This window comes from Andrographis paniculata, unplaced genomic scaffold, assembly GCF_009805555.1.
Source record: "Andrographis paniculata isolate CXL003 unplaced genomic scaffold, ASM980555v1 Contig71END, whole genome shotgun sequence".
Classification (NCBI taxonomy): Eukaryota; Viridiplantae; Streptophyta; class Magnoliopsida; order Lamiales; family Acanthaceae; genus Andrographis; species Andrographis paniculata.
In genome coordinates, this window is record NW_026137608.1 from 411243 (window position 1) to 431706 (window position 20464).

A 20464-nucleotide genomic window follows, 5' to 3' on the forward strand; every position below is an offset into this window, starting at 1 on the left:
CCTCTCTGAACAAAGACTCTAAACGTCCAGCCTTAGATGCAAGACTTGCCAAATCCTCAATGTCCAGGGCAGTGAGTGCCTTTCTTAAGCGAGTATGCATATTCCGGACCACTAAATTGGTCATCTCTTTCTCACTGATTACTGTAGGACATCGCCCCTTCATCAATCGCACCCTTTCTATAAACTGTGAAGCAGATTCTTCTGGATACTGTCTCAATTCTAGTAAATCAGTTAAAGACACACTTGGTAAAGGATTGAAGAATCTGGCATGAAATGCCATCTCCAGTCCTTCCCATGTCTGAATTTGTCCAGGAGGCAGACTTGCAAACCACGAAAACGCTGTTCTAGTAAGAGATAAACCAAACAGCTGCAACTTATAAAAAGGGTTATTGCCAACTTCTCCTAATTGTGCTGTGAACCGACCAACATGTTCTATAGTGGAAGATCCGTCCTCCCCTGAGAATGCATGAAAATCGGGTGGTCGATAATTCCTTGGGAGGGGATGTTCATTAATGATCCTTTCTGGGAAAGGTCTCTGATATGCAGGGCGGTTAGTCATCTGAGGAGTTAGCCCAAACTGATCCCTTAATATATGTGCAATCTCATCAGGACCTACATGAAAGCGTTGCTGATCAGGAACATGGAAAGGATCCTGCACAGGAATATGAATAGGATCATGTATATATCCTCCAGGCCTGTCCTCCCTTGTATTGTTCGGCTGCGGACTGGAAACCCTTGGTCCCAGCGGAACAGTGTTGGGAAACGTCAGAGGAGATTTTCCCCTATCCGTTCGGTTGGGATTTGTGGCACTTGGAAACGCACTATCCACGAATGATGGCCCTGCGAAATTTGTCTGTAGTCTGGATGGTGATACTCCTGGTGGAGTTTGAGTGGGTTGAAGACTAACCCTTGACAGTGCTTGATCCAACATGTTCTGTATTAGATTTTGTTGTTCACGCAACATGCTCGTTTGTTGCTCACGCAACATATTCTGCATAACCAAAGTTTGCTGGTTGTTCATTTGTTGAACATAAGACCTCCAATCATTTGGTGGTTGTGGGTTTTCCCCGGCATTTGGCACAATAGGTGGTGGAACGGATTCTCCCGCCGGTGCCGAAGATGATTGCGGTTGTGAACCTGCCATATGGACCCTTCCGATGATTCGGCCGGATCTAAGACGTATGAAATTATCGCCGGAATTGGAATGAGCAATTGTGTCTTGCTCCCACTGTGGTCGCCAATTTGTTGATGTAATTTTTCAACAAAAATAAAGTAAAATTCAAAGATATAAAAAATATCCTTAAACTTGATTAATTAGTGCCTGAGATTAGGAATCTCTAAACACTGTATGGTACAGAAAATAAACTGGAAAATAAAAGACTGAAATTTAAAGTGGTGATCCCCAAATCTGACTTTGCTTTGTTGAAGTTGATTGAAGATGCCTTACCAAATGATGATCCAAATCCTTAAATATTCTCTAGGAAACTATACTGAAAACCGTCGCCCGAACGGTTACAACGTCTCCTTCCCAACCGTCTTCCAATCCTTCTCCTGCTGACACGTGTCCTCAGCAGACCAAAATTATCCCTATATTTCACTCTTTGAGCCGACCACAGACCTTCCGCCCTTTTGGCCCGACTTCGTCCTTCGCCCGACCTGCTTCTTTGCCCGACCTCACTTGGGCCGACCTCCGCATCAGCCGCCCTCCGTCTTTGACCGAAGACCTCCGCGTCTGTCCGAACCTCTTCCTTGCCCGACCTTCCTCTTGACAGACCTCCGCGTCTGCCCGACTTCGCCTTCCATCCGATCTACGGTTTACCCAACTTGGGTACACCTTTTTCTTTTAGACTCCGCCCGACCTGAATACAGCCCGAACTGCTGATCACGGACAACCATCTCTTGGTAGTACCTGAGTCTGGATTTGGATCAATTCTTGAGATCTTAACTTTCTTCCTTTTCCCGACCTGAGGGCCTCCCGACCTGCGGACTTCCCATCCTGATGGCTTTCCGTCTTGAGGACCTACCGACCTGAAGACCTTCCGCCCTTTAGTCTTCCCGTCCTGAGGACTTCCCGACCTGAGGGCCTCCCGACCTGCGGACTTCCCGTCCTGATGACTTTCCGTCTTGAGGACCTCCCGACCTAAAAACCTTCCGACCTGAGGTCTTTCCGTCCTGGGGACTTTCCGTCTTGAGGGCCTTCCGACCTGAAGACCTTCCGCCCTTTAGTCTTTCCGTCCTGAGGACTTTCCGTCTTATATTTTTCCTTAGAAATAAACCTATTTTCCTTGATTTCCCCACGGTATCCTTCAGCCAGTTCAATCAACTCTATTGCCAGGCCCATTCTTCTTTTTACCTTGGGCTTTTAACCTAATTCTAAATTTCGTACGTAACAATATATATTGACGAATCGAACTTCTCGCATTGTTTTCGGCCAAAGGAACATAAGAGAAGTGATTGGCCGATCAAACAACAACCCGTTGAAGTAGAAGTAAAAATAATGAAAGAGAAAAATAATGAAGAAAATCAACTTATTGAATATGAAACTTTCTCGATTTGTTTTATGTGATCACTACATGAATATTTCTAAAAATAATTATATGCACGTTCTTATTATATTTATAAAACAAACAAACAAACAAAAAATACAAAGTAAGTTGTTCATACAGTTACTTAACTATTTTAAAAATTTAAAGCTAAAATTATCAATATATAAAATGAAATAAAATTGACTTTTACAACTTAAGTTTTCCAAAAAACCAATAAACTTAATTAAAAATTAAAAAATCTTTCAATATATGTATATTATAGTTAACATTCATAATCCTAAAGATATTCATATTTGATCCGTTAAAGTTACAATTTTAAATATATCAAATATTAAAAGTTAATTTGTGTAAAAAAACATACAAGTTATTTATGCAATATTTATATTAAAAATTCTTATAGTTACCACCTTTTAATAAAAATAAATAAACTAGTAGTCCACCTGACGCGCTTGAGCGGCACAATCTCGGCTTGCTTTATAATATACATCACATGGGGTGTGTTTGTTCGAAGGTTTAGATTATGGGGAAATTTAAATAAAAAAAAATTGAATTAAATAAGTATTGATGTGACGTTTTGAATGTAAAATTAATTTTTAGTATAATATAAAAAATAAAAAATAGATATTTGATTTGATATTTTTGAAAAAAAAATTTTGTGTGAATAATAGAAGTCTTCCCAAATTCTCCAAACAAACACACTTATATGTATTATTGAAAATATTATATAAATTATTAAGTTTGTATATGTATATATATAATGTTTATTTGTAATAATGTAGTTATGATAAGAGTATAAACTAATATATTTGACTATTAAAAATTAGTTAATTTATATAGATTATAAGACTTATTTGAGTTCATCTTCAAACACTACCAAAAAAACGGCCTTTCACCACGGCCCGAGAGTTCGTAACAATAACATCGTAACAAATAGTGGTTTTAGTTACGTGAGTATCCGTGACAAAAAAATTTCCTCTTGGTCAACGTTTCAAGTTTATTAGTTACGCAAAAAAAATGTAACAAATACGGAGATTGTAGACTTTGGTCAAAATAAGATTAGTTATGATAGTTTTTCGTAACAACTGGTTAAATAATATTAATTAAAAAATTTTTTGCAATAAATAAATTAAAAAAAAAAGAAGAAAAAGGTAAAAACGCATCTGCGCTTTCACTCAACAGACAAAATAAACACGCTTGTAGAGATCTAGGGCAAAAAGATTTCACTTTCCCATACTTAGAAAAATCAGACAAATTGAGGGCATAGTATTTCGTCCCCTCCAACGATCGACGACTCCCTTCTTTCTTTCGCCGACGCGACGCGCATAGTTGTGGAATTGAATAGGTAGTCCGGCGCTAGCGTCCAAGTAATGTTTTAAAGTTTTCTCCAGTATTATTTGTTGTCGATTCGCAGTTCTTCATCTCTTCCTATAAGGAAAAATCGAATTAGGGAGTATTAATATTCAGCTTCTTCCTCAGGTTGATACGGAGCTCTGCTTTAGGGAGTATCTTTAGGTACCGAAAGATCTCTTCCTCATCGTTACAATTTGTGTGTGAACATAGGTATTGAGCCCAATTTTGATTTTTCTTTCTGGGTATATATTGTTCTTTCATGATATCTTGCGCTAACTCTCACATTTCACAAAGGTGTGGGGGTGGATTTTCAACTATATTTTGTTTTATTTTTCATATTTGAGCTTGCAGTGCCGGGCTGCCCTGCCCCTTGTGCAATTTACTTTTTTTTATTCTAGATTTAAGATAAGACTGTTATCAAAGTGATTCTTAATGTGTGTCTTCATTAATAACTCAGCCTCATAATGAAGATAATTTAATATCTTTTATCACCACATTTTCAAATATGATTTTGAAATAAAATAAATAAATAAATGTATATGTATGAAATCAAAAAAATAAAATATTGACAACTGCACAAAATGAACTTGAGAAGCCACCGGCTTGTGAATTAAGGATTAATAGTGCGAAGACCAGAAATTGTTGAATTGATTAAGCATCATATTCGAAAAGGGTGAAACTGTAAATGGTGCTATTCATACTACCCAAGTTTCTTTAGTAAAATTCTACCATTCAATAAGTGTTTTGGAAACAAAATCATTTTTGAACCAGTGAATCAGTTGCTGAATAGTATGATAAAGATGATGTATGTGTGGAATGGAGAAGGAAAACAAACAAATGGGTTTCGTAACTAACTCTATCTAATTCATTCCATGAATATATGCATACACATGCACATGACATGCATTATCATCTTCTTCTCATTGTTTGTTTGTCCGTCTTTGAAAAAGCTTTGTATTTATTGTTGTTGCATTCATTAATATTAAGTTGCTTCCAGATATTGCTGATGTTGTGGGCTTAAGTTAAATTAGGCGAGCTGTTCATTGGATAATTTGCTTAACTGCTGTAAACTAATTTAGTTTGATGTGTGCTAGATTAATTTAGTGAGCCAACAGTGTTTGTAATGTGTATATCTTAGTTGTTGCTGCAAATTTAAGTAGTTCTAGCCTATCCTGTTAATCAATCTCGTTGTAATTGTAATAGGCTCAGTCAGTTCAGATTGTTTAGGTTAAATTTAATTTCTTACTATGTCTGTGGTACATTAGATAGTTAATATAATCTACTGTTGTCATTATACTTAGGTTAGTTTAATTATGTTGTTCCTTGCTTGGTTAGTCGTCAATTCGTCAGCTTCATTCCCATCAGAATAATAGCATTTCACACTTGTAATCCTTTCTTTTAGTTTTATGTACTTCAAATGTTAATCCTGCCATCATATAATACTAAAAGTGATATATATATGTACCAATTCAATCCTACAATAAGTAATGGATATTGTAACGTAGTGCATGTTTAACTTTTGTAGTAGTTTGTGCTATTTTTACTGAAAATGAGTGCATATTTAACTTGTATTTTTTTTTACAGGATACTAAATTGTGGAGACAAAGGCGTGCAGTGTGAATTCAGGATAAGCATACTTGAGTTTAATGAAAGGTCTGATTTCTTTTTAATGCATTTCCACTGTGCAAAGCTTCTAATTTTTCTATGTTTTCTCGGGTGGTGGTGTAATGGACTTCAATCTGGAGTTGCATAAACAACAGTAGGGTTGTGTCGAAACCTGTAGAATAGTCATAAGTAGGTGCTATTTGCTATCTTTGCTTACTATGTGAACGATTGACTTATAAGAAATTTCGATAGCACCGATTTGATATGTTAAATTGTCATATCTTACATTACTGCTAGTTACTGGTTCCATGAAATCTTCTATGTACCCAATGATCGATTGCTAAACTGCCATCATGTTTGATGCATCCATGATTATGTTACTAGCATTCCACTTATTTTTGCATTTGTTTCTACTATGCAGCGATGACATTAGGGAAAGGCGCAGAACCATGAGCCAGAGCAGAAGCTGAACTTTGAGAATTTATTAGTATTTTCAAATCTATACAAAAGTTCCTTTGGATTATGTGTTTACTGTGCTTGGACTTAACTAGCGCTGCTATGTACGCAAGGCCACGCCCTCTGCTTCAACTCGGGATTTGCTTGTCTTTCCTCTACTGAGGTTGTGACACTCTATCCTTACCTTATCTGTCTGTGCTTGTTTTTCTTTTTTTGGTTCATAGAAAAGAGATGCATTGAACTGTACAGTCGTGCTGCATATGATATGGATCTTAATAGATTGCTTCTTGCCTTCTTCATTTTCTTCTAAACCTCACTGATTTCGATTTTCTGTGGAGGTCTCTGCACGGCACTGCTTCATTGGTTTTCTGCATCTGTATGCACTTGTGCGTGGGATCTTCAATTCGGAAGATTGTGGATCTCAGCTGGCTACACTGCTAGATTCCATGATTGATTAACTCACTCTTTTAGGTTGTATAATTGAGTAGAGAATTGAAGGCCCATTTTGAAAATAAAGAAGAAAGCAGGGGAGGGGGTCTGATCTGCTGTAGGTTTTCCTTAGGGTGTTATACAGTTTCAGCCCCTCCATCATCACATAATACTAAAAGTGGTATATATGGTTCTAATTCAATCCTAAAAGAGGGAATGCATATTGTGAATTAGTGCATATTTAATTAATGTAGTACTTTGCGCATTTTTCATTGAAAATTAGTGCATGTTTAACTTATGTTTTTTTATAGGAAGTGAACGTATGTCAACGCAGGCGTGCTGTGCTCATTCAGGATACCTAGCTTTGAGTTTAACAAAAGGTCTGCTTTATTTTTTATGCTATGCCACTGTGTAGCAACTTTTCTGTGATGTATGTTTATTGGGTGGGTGGTGCAATGAAGTGTTAAGTGCATTCCTACGAATCTAAAATATTTTTTTCCCATCAGATTTCAGAATTATTTCATATTTTTTTTAAAGGGTTTCTACTTGAGGTGTAATCAACATATAGAGGACCCAGGTTCCTTGTCGGCATGATTGAAAAACATCATCACTATGAATTCTATCCTACAGCACGGGAAACTCTCTTCATCGATCTGCACCAACTGAATAACATATTCAATTTCATTATTTCAAAACACATTTGTGCATTGACAATTAACTCAAAGTGCATGCTTAATGAATTTCCATCAGATTTGCCTTTCATGATTACAATGGTAAAACATATGCTTACCACTTCTAATATTTGTGTGGAGATAAGGCAAGAACTGCATGTATTGTAATATGTTCATAATTAAGTAATTATTTACTTAATTATATTAAATTTGACGTAATAGCATTACATATATTCTTCATCTCTAGCATCCACATCGTTGTATTTTCTTCTTAGTTTCACTGTAATAAATTTAGAATAGTGAGAAATTTGCCTTGTGTCTACAAATGGCCGAATTTGTGACGGGGAGTAGTCCATTTAACACTATTTAGGGGGCATCCATTTAAGGTTTTGAAGTGGGGAGGACGGCTTATCTTAAACCATGTGGCTTAATGCTACGATAAAGTATAATGCTAGTGTCATATATATAATGCTACGTAATAGTTAACCTTTTTCTGACATGCATGTCGTTTCACAAGCTCTGTTTTCGATTTCCGTATGTGGAATCACTTTACATGGATTAATTGCCGTCTTTATGTTGTGACTTCCTCCTAATATGGTGGTCCATACAGCTTCCTAACGCTTGTGTCTTGCAGGTTATGGCAAAATCTCAACGTAGTGCTGTAGGAGGGTCACAGGATCCGGCTGCCTCTCCCGTAAGACGTTGTAGGTCGGCACACATGTGCTTCTATTATCCCGCACCGGTGAGAAAAAAGTTGTTGCAGAGGGACTTCTGCTCTGCCCCCCTGGGCCAGGTTGGTCCGGTATCTTTGAGGATGTTTAATTAAACTTTTAATATGCCTCAGCGAGATATCGTAGGTTTTCGTGACTGTTCAGGCCTCATATTGCGTATTAGCATGGATTCACTAAGTGTAGAAGTATACAATGATACGATCCGTGGATTTCCAAAGCGATGTAGACTGTTAATGTAGGGGTGGTAAAATAACTGCTATTATGACGACCCATGTTTATTGAAGGATGTTTGGTTTAAAGATCAAGCTGCAATTACATAGGAAATTAGGGTATAATGTGCTTCGCTACCTAACTCATGAATGTAATACCATGTACTGTACGACATGTCTGAATGTACGTACTCCTCTTGTTCTAGTTCCAAAGTATTACACTTATAATGTCTGTGTTATGACATGTTATATATACAGTTCGAACGTCTGTTGATATATATGCTTGAATGTAATCAAAAATTGCTCTTGTGAATGCTGTAGGTGACACACTTTCCTTGGTCAAGGTCTTCGTGACATCCGCGTCAGTCCCGGACACACCCCTTATTTTGCCGACCATTTCTGGGGCGACTACCCTTCGCGATGTCGTCAGCGAAGATCCTATTGAGTGGAGCTACAAGGACGTAAGGATCTACTTTAATACCTTTCTTGTATTGCCTTCCGAAATTTATAAGAAGTATGACTTAAAGTAATCTCTGTGTTGGCAATTGCAGCTCATGCGCCGGGCTTGAAATGTTGGTACCGATACACCCATGTTAATTGCCCCGTTTGTCATATGGATTGAATGTCGAACCTGTCTTTGGATGGATTGTGTTGAGTTTTTGTTGAACTATGTCTGGAATTGATGCGTAGACCTTTGTGGTTTGAATTCGTATGGTGAAAAATGTGCCTAATGGGATTGATGGATAACCGTATTTGCTTATTGCGTTGTTTACTTGTGTTTGAACTGTTAAGCACGTTTTGCGGAACAGGTTGTTGATGTGTAGATACTAGTAGGCTTGTTCTATGGGTTGCTTTACTTTGTTGGTAGGTATGGAATTCAGATTTTAATATGAATTAATGTTTGCGCGGGGCGTAATGATGATGATGTTTATAGCAATCTTTGTATTCGTAATTTATTTTCGTATCATACGCATCACAGCAGGTCCATTTGTTACGAACAATTTCAATTGCAGCGTACCCCCTGTTTTTCACAATACGCTATTTTTCCGTAACAAAAGGCCAGAAAATCGTTACAAAAAGTGGTCTTTGGATATTTGTTGTTACAGACGGTTTCGTGACTATAAGTAGGTAATATTTTTTTTACGGGGTTCAATGCCGTTACAAATAGTCGTAACAAAAACCAAGTTATGACAACCGGTCAATGGAAAACACTTGTAACGCGAGGAACTTCCGTAACAAATACCGTAACTAAAAGTCCTGCCACACGCGCGGAAGGATCTACCTTTCGTTACGAGAGAAAATTCGTAACAAACATCGTAACAAATACCATACTTCAGGGAGCGTTGACCGATCGTAATAGTTACGAAAAGTGGCGTGGCAAAAAACATTCGTTACGCGAGTACACATTACGGAAAAAAGTCGTAACAAAGGCGTAGCAAATACGCAAATTGCACGAAATATGGCTTTTTGTTACGATTTTCCGGCCGTAATAGAAAACAGTTTTTTTGGTAGTGAAAGCTTTAGCAATTCAAAGCACAAACTCTATCCTAGTACCGGTAAAAATTAAGCCGACCGGATAAATCGACATGAAATAGTTGGATTTAGGTTGAGATTTTTGACCAAATTACTAACTGGGTCACCCATTTAATTAAATGAGTCAGATTTAGATCCAAATTTTCAATATGAAAATAACCTTTCTAACCCGTTTAATTAATATTATTTTAAAATTAAATATATTATTGTAAATTTTACCAATCCAATTCAAATATTTATGGCCAATTTAAAAAATTTTAAAATAAAAAATAAAATTTAAGCTAAAATTCTTCAAAATTAGGATTAAACAAATGATTTTGTTGTTTACTATTATACAATGTTTGTAAATTCGACTCTTAAATATTAGTTTCATGATACGAATAAATAGTTTTTGCTTTAATATGCATATATATTTTGCATTTGAAAATTTTGTTAGTAGAAATTGTAATTTTAAATTAAAATTTAAAAAATTAGACTTGAACATTTTATACATGTGAGATTTAGGTTGACCTAATTAATAAAAGATCACCTTAAGGTTGTAGATATCAACCCATTACTTAAATGGGTCAGGTTCAAGTCAAATATTTTCTAACCCGTTTAAAGCTGACCCGAACCTGAACCCGATCTGATTCGTTTTCCAGCCCTACTCTATACATAAACGTACGGGTGTGTTTGTTTGGTAATTGGATTTTAAATTCACTATTCATCTCATTTTTTCCCTAAAAACATCAAATCAAATATCTATTTTTCATTTTTTATATTATACTAAAAATCAATGTTACATTCAAAACATCACATCTGTCGAGAGATTTTCGATATTTAGTTTTAAATTTATTAGATTTAGATTTAAATTTGGTCATATCTATTAGATTACGTTATTTAGATTTGAGTCTATCGAGTCTATTTTAGGTTGACTATATATAGACCATTTATTTTGATTATCAATAATGCAAGCTTTAGAGTTTCTGCAAAATATTTTAACATGGTATCAGAGCCTATTTTTTTCTTAAGATAGACATAGCCTACTAAACCACATTGCTCCGGGTACATTCAACCTGGAATGTACCCGGAGGTATTTGATTTTGAGATATGTCTACAATTTTGTCCGAGTTTGAGTTTGCTTTAGAGTTTCTGTCTGCATTCAAGAACAAAAGCTTTGTTGAGAGCGGCGGAGGCGATGTCGGACGAGCAACTGTTATGTGCGAGAACAGAAGTTCCGTCGGGAGTGACGGCGGCAACGATGGACAAAGCAATTGTTATTTACATTTGCATTAGAGTTTGTGTCTGCGTTCAAGAACAGAATCTTTGTTGAGAGCAGCAAAGGCAACGTCGGACGATCAACTATTATCTGCGAGAATAGGAACTCAGTCGGGAGCGGCATCAGCAACGACAGACAAAGAAATTATTATTTGCGTTTGCATTAGAGTTTGTGTCTGCGTTCGAGAACAGAAGCTTTGTTGAGAGCGGCAAAGGCGACGTCGGACGAGCAAATATTATGTGCAAGAATAGGAGCTCAGTCGGGAGCGGCGACGGCAACGACGGACAAAGCAACTGTTATCTGTGTTTGCGTCAAAATTCATGTCTGGGTTCGAGAACAAGAGCTTAGTTGAGAGCGACAAAGGCGACGTCAGACGAGCAACTATTATGTGCGAGAATAGGAGCTCAGTCGAGAGCGGCGGCGCCAACAACGGACCAAGCAACTGTTATTTGCGTTTGCGTCAGAATTCATGTCCGCGTTCGAGAACAGGAGCTTAGTTGAGAGCGGCAAAGGCGACGTCAGACGAGCAATTATTATGTGCGAGAATAGGAGCTCAGTCGGGAGCGGCGGTGCCAACGACAGACCAAGCAACTGTTATCTGCGTTCAAGAACAGGAGCTTAGTTGAGAGCGGCAAAGGTGACGTCAGACGAGCAACTATTATGTACGAGAATAGGAGCTTAGTCGGGAGCGGCGGTGCCAATGACGGACCAAGCAACTGTTATCTGCGTTTGCGTCTTTTCGTTTTTGTTTAACTTTCTTGTCAAACTCAAGTTGGTTTCTGCGATCCCACTCGAGTTTGAGAGGGGGTGTCGAAAGATTTTCGATATTTAGTTTTAGATTTGTTAGATTTAGATTTAGATTTGGTCATATCCATTAGATTACGTTATTTAGATTTGAGTATATCGAGTTTGTTTTAAGTTGCTTATATTAGGCCCTTTATTTTGATTATTAATAATGCAAGTTTTAGAGTTTCTGCAAAATATTTTAAGAACATAACACTTATTTATATCACATCATATAATTATTTAAATTCAAAATTTTTACTATTCAAATCCCAACTCAAAATCCAAACCCCAAACAAACACACCCTACAATAGATTCACTACTTAGATAAAGATGTTTTGTATATATAATAGTATTAATATATATATAGATAGATATTGGGATATGCTCATTTTGTGTTTTTTGAATATTTTTTTTTTTTGTTTATGTTAGGTTGAAGAATCATGTAATATAAATAATAATTTTTTTTTATTACTTTTTTACTAAATTTTTTACTATATTTTGTAAGAAGATAAAGTATATTATTATATATTGTACTAAAATATGCATATATATTGTAGTTTGCTATAATATTGATCAAAAGTTAGTTTATCTAAAAATTATTAATTGCCCCTGAATTGTGGGTGAATTGTGGGGGCTAACCATCAATTACTATCGATCAGACAATTTTTTTTTTTTTTTTTCCCTGTTTGATACGATAGTAGCGAATTAAGAGGAAGAAAGTAGAAGTAAAATAAGATAATAAATTTTCAGTTAAGTAAAATTTAATATAATTATATTATATAAATATATATTTTTTCACATTAAAAAAATTAAAAATTGTGGGCAAGAGTGGGCTGCACACACCCATTATTTTACATAATGTATATATTATGTTCTTAAATGATGTCATATGTTGTCGATTAATTTACACATATTATATTTGCATAGTTGTTAAATTTAATTTGATTGACGACCTAGGAAATGCTCCTCAATCACATCAAAAAATTTATTGAATTTATTAAATTAATAAGATAAGAATTTTATATCACCACATTGATCATCACCAATTATTCAGTTATGATGCTGAATGTAGGATTCAAAACCGTGCTTATTAATAAATATAGATCAACCAGCATATATATAATTAATTGTAAACATGCATGTTATTTTGTTTAGAATATTAATTAAGCCAATAATTGCTATAATTATACAAATCATTTATTCTGGTCCGGACTTTAGAAGGATCAGCGAAATAAACTTCTAAGGCCCTTAATATATATATATATATAATATTTATTTATCTATAATAAAATATTTTTTCTAACATTTTTTATGCAAAAAAATATCAATAATAATAATAATAATAATTTTGTCTAATACTTAATTTTTAAATGCAAAAAAATAATTAAAATAAAAATAAAAAGCCCCTAAATATATATAAATGGTATACTCCAATTTTTACCTATAATAGAATATAAATAATTAAACAAAATATCATTTTCTAGAATTTTTAGATAAAATATCAATAATAGTATTAATATTAATTTTGTTTAAATGAGTAAAATGGGTTTGAACCCAAAACATTTTAATTACAAAGATAGTGTATATAGCACCTTACCACGTAACTATATTGTTCTATTTCTACATTAAAATCAAATGATTTTTATATATAAATATTTTATATATAACATAAATAAATAATGGGTCCCTATTTAGATTGGGCCCTAGGCGAGCAATATTTTCGCCAGACCCAAGGCTGAACTTAATTTTTTTAATAATGAATCATTTTACACAACAATATATATGTTATCCCAAAATAAATTTTAAGTCCAATCTAGAGCCGGATAAAACGACCCAGTCCAGCCTAGAGGTCCACCACGGATAAGAGTTAGACCTGCCCAAAAGTTCATATCGGATGAGGTAAACCCAACTCTCGGATAAAAGAATGAGTGAAAAATGTGGGGGAGTTGGTTCTTAAAATAGTGGAGGCAGTTGAAAAGATTATGGGACAAGGCACATCAATCACATTAAAAAGTGGGACAAGGTTTTTGAAATGAGAAAGATCACATCCGTACCACCATACATAATAATTCAATATTTTTTTCCTTTCATTTCTAAAATTCAGCCTGCAAGTTCTAGTTCATTTAAATTCAAGTTTCAGATTTATTCCTGCATTATTTTCCATCCGTATAATCCGATTTCATTCAATTTTTATATTCGTTCAGTTGCAAATTTGTTCATTATAATTGGTCTCATCCGGATATGTCCATACGTCAACTCAATAGCGAGACTTAGCCCGGATACTTTCTTGAGTAGGCGGGATAACCCAATTCTTGTCGATTTCGACTGATCTAATTTTATTGGGCCGTCATTGACGTAATTTTCAGAGATAACGATATATATATATATCAATTTTCGCTTAAAATTAAAACAATTAATAGAAGAAAAAATACTTTTAATTAAGAATTTTCAATAGTAAAGATCATATTGAAGAACGCTCTAATGAAATTCAATCGGCTATAAATGAAGATCAAATCGAAAAGCTTTTATCCCTGGCAAGTTCTTATTTAATAAAAATTTGATTCTATATTGTGTTATTTATCAATTCTTGTGACAATTTTTTCAAGTATATAATATAGCATTTCTATGTTTGTAGTTCAACATATTATATGTTTTCTTTTCATATTTCATCTACATAATCTTCAATAAATAATCTTTGATACTCGATAGTAGCTACACCAAGGAAACAAGGATGATAACTTGCTTGGAATATGTCGCATGTATAAGTTCATACTTTTAATTACGCAACATATGTAATGCCCCGATTTCGGAATGTATAAAATAATATTATTATAGCAAATAAATATTTGACAATAGTAATGGAATCAAGAAATTAATATTTTGGGATAAATTATATTCCAATTTTGTATATTAGTTATAATTCAGTCACGTTCGTCATCTAGGCAGCCAGGCAGAGGACCTGACCAGCGTGGTCGGATAAATGTTCTTACCCAAGCAGAAGCTGATTATCATCCAGGTGAGGTTTTAACGGGTAGATTTCTGGTTTGCGGTTTTCCTGCTCTTGTGTTATTCGATTCGGGTGCAACGTTCTCGTTCATATCTAAGCGTCTAGTTAGACGATTGGGTCTGAATTCATCAGTAGAAGTGGTAGTGGAAGTTTTACTTCAATCAGGAGAAGTGCTGGAATGCCGAGAGCTTTATATGCAGATTCCGGTTAGTATTGAAGGGGTTGATTTTGTTACTAACTTGTTGGGCATCAAGCTATCCGAGTTCGATGTAATATTGGGGATGGATTGGTTAGTGGCATATCAAGCTCAATTTGATTGTCGAAAAAGATCAATTTCGCTGGTTGGAGCGATGGGCGAACAGGTGAATTATGCAGGATCTGCCAGACAACCTTCTATGAAGGTAATTTCATCCCTATCATTTCAATCATTTATTCGTAAGGGGTTTCCAGTATATCTGTGTGAGGTAAGAGATTTGACGCAAGGGGAGCAGCGATTGCAAGATATTCCTGTAGTCCGAAATTTTCCTGATGTATTTCCTGATGACATTCCGGGTATGCCACCAGCTCGTGAGGTGGATTTTACTATTGATATTGTGCCGGGTGCTGAGCCAGTATCAAGGGCTCCATACCGGATGGCACCTTTAGAACTAGCCGAACTTAAATTGCAACTACAGGAATTGCTAGATAAGGGTTACATTCGGCCTAGTACATCGCCTTGGGGAGCTCCAGTTTTATTTGTGAAAAAGAAAGATGGAAGTTTGAGGTTGTGTATTGACTACCGTGGACTGAACAAAGTCACGGTGAAGAACAAATATCCTCTTCCGAGGATTGATGATCTATTTGATCAACTGAGAGGTGCAACTATATTCTCAAAGATTGACTTGAGATCTGGATATCATCAGCTAAGGATTGCAGAGCATGACATTCCGAAGACAGCTTTTTGGACTAGATACGGGCATTATGAATTCACGGTTATGTCCTTTGGGTTGACTAACGCCCCGGCTGCGTTTATGGAGTTGATGAATAGAATTTTTCAACCATACCTCGATCAGTTTGTGGTGGTATTTATTGACGATATCTTGGTCTATTCCCCAGATAAAAAGACGCATGCAAAACATTTGCATGTAATATTAAACATATTGCGTGCAAGAAAGTTATATGCCAAGTTATCCAAATACGAGTTTTGGTTGAAGGAGGTTGCTTTCTTGGGGCATGTTGTTTCTGGAAAGGGTATCTCAGTAGATCCTTCTAAAGTGGCGGCAATCTTGGATTGGCCAAGACCTACCAATCAATCAGAAGTAAGAAGCTTTTTGGGTTTGGCAGGATATTATCGGCGATTCGTTCTTGATTTTTCGAAGGTTGCAAAACCATTAACTAATTTGCTGAAAAAGGATGCAAAGATTAACTGGGATCACGAGTGTGAGTCATCCTTTTTAGAATTGAAACATCGATTAACTTCAGCGCCAATTTTGGCTTTACCAGTGGAAGGTGAGGAGTTTGAAGTGTATAGTGATGCTTCGAAGCAGGGATTGGGATGTGTCTTAATGCAGAATCAAAGAGTTATTGCTTATGCATCACGACAACTAAAACCTCACGAAGAGAATTATCCGACACACGACTTGGAAATGGCAGCAGTGGTGTTTGCTTTGAAGATTTGGAGACACTATCTTTATGGAGCCCATTGCAGAATATTTACTGACCATCAAAGTTTGAAATATATCTTCACCCAAAAAGAATTGAATTTAAGACAAATAAGATGGTTAGAATTGGTGAAGGATTATGATCTTGAAATTGTGTATCATGAAGGCAAAGCAAATGTTGTAGCCGATGCCTTAAGTCGAAAACCAAGGCATAACTTGGGCTTCATGTCGGTTGCTGATGAACTGTGCCAAGATTTAGCGCGGATGGAAATTGAGGTACTTGGACGGGGTATGACTCGGGGATATTTGCAAATGATACAAGTTGAGCCTGAAATTTATGATCGCATTAGAGCGGCTCAAATGGAAGATAATAAAATGGTTGCGCTTGCAGTAAAAGTTCAGTACGGTCAGACTCAAAATTTTAATATTGCTCCAGATGGGAGTCTTCGATTTCACGGGAGGTGGTGTATCCCAAAGGATCGAAATGATTTGAAATAGCAGATTATGAGTGAGGCTCATAATACACCATACTCAGTGCATCCGGGGGGAAATAAAATGTATCATGACCTACGTCAACATTTTTGGTGGAAGGGCATGAAGAAGGATGTAGCCAAATTTGTTGCACGATGTTTAAATTGTCAAAAGGTAAAAGCAGAACATCATAGACCAATGGGGTTGCTACAACCTTTAGAAGTTCCACTCTGGAAATGGGATTCTATCGCAATGGATTTTGTAACAGGACTTCCAAGGTCAAAGTCGGGAACAGATGCAATTTGGGTGATTATAGACAGATTGACCAAGTCAGCAGTGTTCATTCCAGTACGTGTGACTTGGAGTATGCAGAAATTGGCCAAATTATATGTTCATTATGTGGTTAAACGACACGTTATTCCTGAGGTGATCATATCAGATCGTGATCCACGTTTTCAATCTCGATTTTGGCAAAAATTGCAGGAAGCCTTTGGTACTCAGTTGCATATGAGTACTGCATTCCATCCTATGACTGATGGTCAGTCAGAAAGAACTATCCGTATTCTGGAAGATATGCTAAGAGCTTGTGCTATGGAATTTCAAGGGAGTTGGGAAGACCACTTGGATTTAGTGGAATTTTCATATAATAATAGCCATCAAGCAAGTATCGGAATGGCTCCTTTTGAAGCTCTTTATGGTCGAAAATGCAGAACTCCTTTAAGTTGGGACGATATGAGTGATCGACTGATACTGGGTTCGGAAATGATTGAGGAATCGAAAAATAAGATTCGAATTATCAGAGAAAAGATGAAGGCAGCTCAAGATCGTCAAAAGAGTTATGCCGATAGAGCCCGACGTGAGGGTCAATTTCAAAGTGGAGATTTTGTCTTATTGAAAGTATCCCCAATGAAAGGTATTAGAAGGTTTGGGATTAAAGGAAAATTGAGTCCGCGTTATGTTGGACCTTATGAAATTGTCGATCGAGTTGGTGATTGGGCTTATCGGTTGGCACTTCCAAATTCTATGGAGCGTATCCATAATGTGTTTCATATATCTCAGCTTCGTAGGTATGTTGCAGATCCTTCTCATATTTTATCTCCAGATGAGATAGAGCTGAATGAAGATCTTTCGTATGAAGAAAAGCCTCTGTGGATCATGGACACAAAGGTCCGAACCATGAGGAATCGAGATATTCGTATGGTGAAAGTAATGTGGTCCAGACATGGAGCGGAAGAGGCCACGTGGGAAGTAGAACAAGAAATGTTCAAGGCATACCCACAATTGTTTAATTAAGTTGCCTTGTTATGTGTTTGAGTTTAGATTTCGGGGACGAAATCTTTTTAAGGGGGAGTGGATTGTAATGCCCCGATTTCGGAATGTATAAAATAATATTATTATAGCAAATAAATATTTGACAATATTAATGGAATCAAGAAATTAATATTTTGGGATAAATTATATTCCAATTTTGTATATTAGTTATAATTAAATAGACTGTTAAATGGATAAATATCGATAAAATTAGAAATAAATATAAATATAAAATATAATATATAATTTAATAATATAATATAATAAATAAATAAAGAAGATAAAGATGTTAATGTTAATAATAATATAATATAATATAATATAATATAATAATAATAATATAATATATATGTGTATATATATTATACATATATATATATAAAAACAAACAAACCTTACCTCGAAACGAAGGAACGCAGAAGACGAAACGCGAAGGAGAAGAAGAAAGGAGAAGAAAAAAAAAAAAGGGAAGAAAAAGATTTAGCTGTCCGATTTTGATTCCGACTTCGGTATTGTATTTCTTGTTATACATAGAATTTAATTATGGATTTTAATATAAATTTAGATATTGAAGATATTAAATTAGAAATTCTTCAAAAATTCAAAATTGGCTATTTAGCTATTTAATCGATGAATTTCTTTAGCTAATAGCCTATTCGTAGCGCTGACATTATATTCTGAGAATTTCGTATCGATCCGAGCCGAATTGAAAACGGAACTGTACTGCACCTGCCTGGTTATTCATATCTTTAAGTAATTTTATTCAATAATCGGGCGATATAAATATTATGAGGTAGAAGGATTTTATAGCTAGAATATCATATTCTACTAAATATAAAAGTTTGGAGCCCGACGAGTTAATTATAGAAATTAGCTTTTGAATAAGCAGGTAGCTCCTGAGAATAAGCATAAAGCTCATCTGATTTGAGTAAATAATGGAACAGGTGTGCGTTGGAGGAGATTTGGGTGAAGTTATAAAAATCCAGAAAGTATCGGTAGGAGGTAAGCAGTAGGGAATTAAATCTAATTTTAAGAAATTAGGTATTTATGTTGCATGTGATTCTGATTCTGATATTGATATGATATTATGTGGAATCATTTGGTCAGTGCATCTATATATGTATATATGTGCGTGTATATGCATGTGTGAAACTTCGTTTTACGATATTTGATATACGTATTTGATCGTGTTGGTGAATTTATAAAAAGGAGGATAGGTGGGCCGTCTCACCAGCCCTTTTCATTAAATTCACTTATTGACATGCTGCACACATTGCACGATTTATCGGGTATGTTTTATGGATCTATCGTTTAGTCGCCGTGTGCGGTAGTGCTAGGCGAGGGCATCATCTGGGGTTAGGATATTCGACCCTGATGTACCGTAACACTTTGGCGATAGTGGACGATAGTAGTCGGACAACTGGGTGACTTAGTCGCACGGTCATTCAGGGATTAGACCCATTGCAGTTGAGACGTATTTGGTCTAATCATTCGTGTTCGGTGTTGTTCCACTCATTGGAGTAGCTACTAGTGAGGTCTACCGGTAGTTTAGGATCAGATGCCAAACTCCAAACGCGATCCCGTTAGGGCGTGCGAGGAGGAGTAGAGTTTCCGGGTTTCCTTCGGTTGATTCCAGGTTGCACGGATTCTACTACGTTACACGGGGTAGGGCTAGACAGGAGGGTCCTATCTTCGCTATCACAGACTATGGGGTGTCTTGTGGTTAATGGCGACAACGCTCGGCTATCCATGTATTGATTGCGGGAGTCGTATGGTGGGTATATGGAAGTGACCGGGTGACCGTTATATTATTATGGGTTTACCAGGTCCTTCCTTGAGCCGAGGATTTTCCGGCTATTTATTGATGATAGTCTAATGAGCCGTTATTATGGAGCCGAGGTTATTCCGGCTGCTCACTTTGACATATGTATATGGGTATATGTGCATGAGTTGTCGATTTTGACATTATTGTTACATTATTTCAGTATGGGCATGGCATGGCATTTATTTTGCAAATGACGGAAATTAAACTCTATTTTCGAGCATGACATGGCATATTTTATGTTAGTTCTTAAAATGGATTTAATTCTAGACTGCTTTTAAGAAAATATTTGATTCAGGTACGCATGGCACCTCCGGGACAGGGGACGTCTCGGGAGATAGAAAGACGGGCTGAATGAGTGAACTGCATCTGATGTATTATATGTAAATTCTAACTAGAAAAACCTCCCGTTTTGGGAGTATGTTTTTGTAAATATTTATAAACTTGTTTTTTTTGGAAATAATAAAATGCTTATATAATTAATTTTAGCCTTAACACTGTGTTGTGGGGCCCGAAGTAGGAGGTGACGACCTCATGATGCAGTGTGGCGGTAGCATTTCCAGTATGAGCCAACTGGGGGTGTTACAACATGGTTGAGCATAAAATTCATGATCTCAAACTTATTATCACCACCTTAC

The 20464-nt window shown here is 36.1% G+C and overlaps 1 long non-coding RNA gene across 1 annotated transcript; it reads left to right on the forward strand.

Annotated features, from left to right (window-relative positions):
- Nucleotides 1-7760: 7760 nt before the first annotated feature.
- LOC127265010 (uncharacterized) lies at nucleotides 7761-8887 on the forward strand. The gene is made up of 3 exons (XR_007841867.1): nucleotides 7761-7850; nucleotides 8319-8458; nucleotides 8549-8887. It is a non-coding gene; the product is annotated as an uncharacterized LOC127265010 (long non-coding RNA).
- The last annotated feature ends 11577 nt before the right edge of the window (nucleotides 8888-20464 follow it).